The sequence below is a fragment of the Buceros rhinoceros genome, unplaced genomic scaffold (genome assembly GCF_000710305.1).
Source record: "Buceros rhinoceros silvestris isolate BGI_N320 unplaced genomic scaffold, ASM71030v1 scaffold9281, whole genome shotgun sequence".
Lineage (NCBI taxonomy): Eukaryota > Metazoa > Chordata > Aves > Bucerotiformes > Bucerotidae > Buceros > Buceros rhinoceros.
Window position 1 is genome coordinate 53606 of NW_010393681.1, and position 6100 is coordinate 59705.

A 6100-nucleotide genomic window follows, 5' to 3' on the forward strand; every position below is an offset into this window, starting at 1 on the left:
GGGGGGGGGCGGGGCGGAAAGCCAAACCAAACCCAAATTTGAGACTACTAATCCATTTTAAGCCTATTTCATTCTTTATTCCAGTGAAAACTATCCTGAGAATAGGATCAGAACACACAAATTTATTTTCCAAATAAGATTGCTTAAGCAGGTTTTGTTATGAATGTAGTTTTGCTGGGAATGTAGCTTTAAGTACAAGCTTGAGAGTCTCCAAAGTGAATGCAGAAAGCTGTCACAGTTTGCATCTCTGCTAAAACAATGGCCAAACTAATTGCTACTCTCAGTAGATTAATTTGATCCAGGTCATTAACTGCGGGAGTGCTCATTCATTTGTGCTTAAGTGTTGATGAGATTACAGCGGCTCATGGAACCCTCCATCCTACCAATAAATCGTTAACGCCAGTCATGAACCGACATCCCCAAAAAGGGACCCATATCTCTGCATGCATAACAAAATAAGATCCGCTTGAAGTTGCCTTGTAATCTGATAGGTACTTGTTCTCCTTTCAAAACCTATTTACCTGAAATACATTTGCACTTAAACTGGGAAGTCCTCTTCTGCTGGGGTGGAAGTCCTCTGGGACTCTTCTGAGGTGGAAGAGGTTGAAGCAAGTACGAAGAGATCTTAAATAATTTGATGTCACTTTCAACATAGCCTGAGAATCTCTTCTGTGTCTGACACTCACAAGGTATTAATGGCTTGATGGATTTCAAAGGAACTACACACCACTTTTTTGCATGAATTAAATACCCCCCAATTTTCCATGTTTGTGTTGGGATGGTGAAAGTATTTCATGCAGCTTTGGGTTGTCATGTCCAGTATCATATTACTTAACAGGATAAATTAGGTTATTTGGTTTATAAACTCCAAGTAGCTACAGACAGCAAACAGATAACCAGCTCTTGTCGAGCTCTCCTAGAACAGAAGACCAAACGCCTCAAATATTGATGCCTAGGCTTATAAGGTTTTCTTCTCTTCTGGAGTTAAGCTCAGGACATAAATTAGAAGTACGATATCTAGTAGTACCTGGATTGATTTGTTTGGTGCTATTCCATAGAAATGTAGAAACAGACCAAACAATGGATCCAACTCCTTGTCAGCTATGGAATGAGAACTAAACTAAATTAATGGATTATCCAAATCACATGCAGATAAATTTTTCATTGCCACTCTGTTTTCTATATTAATGTCTACATGTTCATCCAGTAGCTGTTTAATTTATGTAAGACTTGATCAACGTTACATGGTAAGCATTCACATTTAAATAGCCCAGGGAAAAAAAAGAGAGATTTGATCACAGTTTTTGACTTAAAGCCACTTTCATATTGAATTCTACAAATTTTTGAGCCCATTTGACCACAATAACTATTCCTCTACATTTCTTGAGTTTATTCTTTCAAAAAAAGGAAACATTCTGGTTGGCTCCCTCTTCCCCATTTTCACTAACGCTTCCCTTCAGTTTTTACAGAACAACATTTGATTGAGTAAAATTTAATTTCTAAGAACAGTTCTGGACTGTTCACCATGGATATTAAACTAGTTGCTAACTAGGTTATGAACCCAGATTTATCTACAACACCTACTATTTCCCATATGAATTGGAGTATCAATCTGTGTGCTTGAATTTGTACAGAAATTAATCCTGAAGTTTCTGTATGGAAGCATAACCAGTATCACTTAATGATGACATCCTATAAAAACCAAAACAACCTTGTGGCCTTACCTTCCTTAGGTCTTGCAGTGTATTTGCTGAGGTTCAGCAAATAATGATTGGTAATGCTCAGCTACACTGGAATTTCTCATTAGTGTTACCTTCTAGTAACAGTGGTTATCGAATTGACTTTATAATTCTACTGTAAAACCATGAGGCAATTCCCATGTACCATCATGAGTCAATTCCTTTTGACTGGGCATTCACTGTTCTGTTCTGTTCTAATTATCTGGCCATAGCAGACTGTGGCACAACAATTTTCCTTGAACATCATGGACATTTTATGATCAAAGGCTTCCTTTTCACATCCTCTGCACAGAAACAGGCACCCTGGAAATTCATCTGTCTTGATTCCTGAGTCTTGCAGGCAGTTTTGAAGTATTTAATAAGTAGGTTTTGGGTAACACTCACCTTCCCATGGATGCAATCTCTTGGCATCTGTGCTAAACTGGGAAAAGGTCAGAATCAGAGCATTTTGCGTGAGGGGACCTGGAATACTTACTTGTAAAAGTTATTGAATCTATTTATGCCTTACTGCAGATGCCATGAAAGATGTGTAGACCAAAACTATTGACCAACCTCTGCACTGGATGACTGGAGTATTCATTCTGCTCTTGCAAATTGGGATCCCTTGTGTATGTTTGAGTCTTGTGGTCAGAGACATTCTGCCTCTGAAGGACAAATGAGAGATGTGCTCTTATGTATTTATCAGGTGACCTCAGGTCCAACTCCCCAAAATGTCAGTCCTTAGGCAAATTATCTATGTGTTAAAGAAATTTCTTTTCCCCCCAAATTGTACTTAGTGACCCAACACACGCTGCTGATATGCATCGATTTTTTTCTCTTAAAGCCCACATTTTTAAAATATTTGACCTACAAGAAAAACCGAATCTAGAGCCACTAAACAAAATGCCCTTCTTCAACCATTACTGTTTATGAGCTGGAAGAACTGCAAACTGTGACTGATGTCTTAATGAACAATTACAGGAGTTAAGGTGTTTCATTCTTCTCCCATCTTTCCATTTTCACGGAAATTACTTCTTAAGACAATGGGAAATCATCTTTTGAGATGCAGCCTCTTGTTCATAATTGCCCTGTTTTCAGCTTCAACAGCTTCAGTGGTTTTTGTAAACAAAAATTCTCTCTTTTTTTGCAAAAAGTTCTGTGCAGATTAAATAAAATCCTTCATCTGAGTCATGCTGGGAACTAACTGTGCTACAGCACAGCTGTGAAGGCTCTTAAGGCAGAGCCAACATTATGACTGCATACGCTTGAAGCAGACAGCACCCACAACATTTTCCCTTCACAGCAGGAGGGACAACAAGCCAAACTAGTTTAATGACCTTTGGGTGTACCGAATGCTAGGGAATGCAAAATCTATGGCCAGGGCGTGGTTTTTCTGTATTGAACATGCACCTACTCTTATTGCCAATGATGGAATCTGTTAATTTAGGACATCGGCCCAATGCCATTGTGAGGACGCTCCTCTTTTTCACCAAGCTGTCAAAATTATTTTGCAAGGAATCCTTTCTTCTTGTCTGTAATTCAGATTTCCATTGTAAAACTGAAAAAAAACCCCAGACCTTCACTCTTTAAAGTGGTTTTTTCTATCCATCTAAAGTAGTACCTAATGAATTGGCTACAAGACTTCGTGGTGGGACACCATCTTGTAAAGGTTTTTGTGCTCTAAAACTTGTGTTTGTTAGGCATCAAAATAACAGAAAATATTTATAAATTTAAGAATAAACTTGGTTGTGAATTTTTATCTATGTTTAGTTTTACATAATCACAAAAAAAGATCTTATTTTGCTATATCTCTAAGTAACGGAACCCTGTTAAACCCATCTGAAGAGCCGTTTGAGAACAAATTATTGTAAAAAGTAGGTTATCCTTTCTACCACAGGGTTTGTGTAGAAAGAAAGTGGGGCTGCATCATGCAAATCAGTCATCCTGTTGGCTCTGCTGTGGGACTGGTTGCTGTCTGAGTTGTCTCTGCTCAAACCACCATTGCTCTAGACAGCACACGTAGCTCCCAGAAGGCTCAGGTGTACTGTACTTCAGCTATTGGTTTATATGGGATGTTAGCATAGAAAGGTTCCAGGTTTACACTTCAGCAATAGCAATCCAGAACATTTTGTGATCACTTTTTTTCTTTTGTAAATAGAAACAGAACAATAAGATACAGCTAAATTTCTTTTTAAATTGTTTCACATTTTTCTGTTTGCTGATTTACTGTTTTTCTAATGAGAGAATAAATATTCTTGTTTGAGTTTACTAAAGAATAACAAACGGCGATCCATGCTGATATGACTCATCCTTTAGAAAAACCAGAAAACAGAAGAGTGCTCGATTAGATGTTTTAACTCTTAATCTGTTTGGTTTTAACAGGATTAGAAGCAAAAGAAATTATTGAGGCAAAACAATTGAATATTTGGAAAAAGCCTGTTCTAAATGAAGGCCACTGGAGATGAGCAAGTAGGTCAGAGAATGCTTAGGTCAACAGGAGAGTCTTCCACTAAAAATGAAATCCCAGCCTGAAATCAAATAAGATAGCAGTCTTTGGGAGCAGTGTCAGACTAGTTTCCACTGGCCAACAGTATGAGGCAGGTATGACGTTCTCTTCTGGACTGTAACTGCCTCATGTGTCCCAAAGAGCACACTGATTTCCTAGAACGGAGAAACAGCGTCCAGCTGCTTTTCTGGAAGGAGAGGAAGCGTACCACGCTGGGGCCAGCACTGCTGCTGCTCACGCTGGTGGGTGGGTGGCCTGGGAGGCTGACTTCAAGGAGTCTCTCTACATCTATTTTATGGGATTTCTTCATGACCTTTTGTCACATTATCTCCTCTGCTGTCAACTCCGGTAGATTGTCATAGAGCCCATCATTCATCTGCTATTGCAAAGTGCGGCCCTTATGAATTAATCTGTCCAATGTCATGCAGAGAACAACATGGGACCTCAGTTTAGATATATGAGTTGATCTGTTCTGCTTTTCAAAGGCAGCTTTAAAAGTACCTTTCCTATCAAGGTGAATCCTGTCCTAAGAACATTAAATCACCACCTGGTGATTTGGACTCTCATAGTCTGTGCAAGTAACATCAGGTATAATGGCAGATAAAGAAGATAGATACTAAAAAAAATTATTAAAAACTAGGTATGTAGTTACACTGCTGATTTGGACTCATTTCATGGCTAAGGTCTGTATGAGCTTGCAGGTTTTGTTTTAATATTGCAGATTATTAAACTAGTTCAAACTTACCAGCTGTCTCTAGGTAAAAACCATTTATGCTATGATAGGCAAGTCTGGGAAAATTTTGTTAGGTCTCTGAGTAAAAAAATACCACAAAACCACCCCAAAGTAATAACAACAAAGTTGTGGTGGACTCTGGTGACCAAGCTAAATACTTAGGAAGAATCATCTGGAAAACAGCATGAAAATATCACACATTCAATCTTTTTCATCCTTGCAAACTCTGTGGCAAGAAGAGTAGTATTAACATAATTATTCTTATATTTTTACTTGAAATGCTTATGCTAATCAATTGGATTTAAACTATTCTGTGAATCAAAACATTGTTATGCCTTGGTTGAGATACATTCCTACAGACAAGAGATGCTTTCTGTATCTTTCCCAAACAATTGTGTCTCATGGAAAAGTGGAAATATATATAATAAAAAATATATTGGAAGACTATAACAATAGTTCTTTAATAAACAGCTTTGAGGTGTGAAATCTTCTTATTCCCTAACATAAGAATGTATTCTTCTTAGCAGATAATTTTCTACACATATGGAAAATTCAGAAAAGCATGTACTCCAATTAATTAAACTGATATTTGAAGATATTAAACATCCTTTTTTCTTCTTTCAAATGGCTGAACAGTGAATCACCTGGTATGAATGTACTGAAAAACAAGACTACAAGGCTAGTATTGTGATTACAGAAGAGCACCACTGCTGTGATTTTGAGAGCACAGAATTAAGAGTATGTCTTTAAATGGAAATACATGTAAGTCCACCTTCCCGCCCCAGCTGAACTCCCTGTCCTCAAAGGGATATTCCACCAAACTCTTGCTAGAGATCAGTCAAGCTCCAAGACCCACACTATCAAAGAAACCTTGCATGCAGAAAATTATAACAAGCAGCAGTGGAAAGAATCTCTTGGTGAATGCCACTATATCTGATGAGTATTTATTTTCAGATTAGAGATCTGGGCTGAGTCATTCTTTCCTGATGGTAGCAGTGTGTTCTTTACTGCAGTTCAGCCAATTCAGTAGACACTGTAGGAGAGAAGGAGGGTATCAACTGCTAAGCAAACCCCCAGGGGGAACAGAAGAGTATTCAAATCTCCCCTCTCCTGGGCAGCTCTGCATCCCATTCACACGGAAAG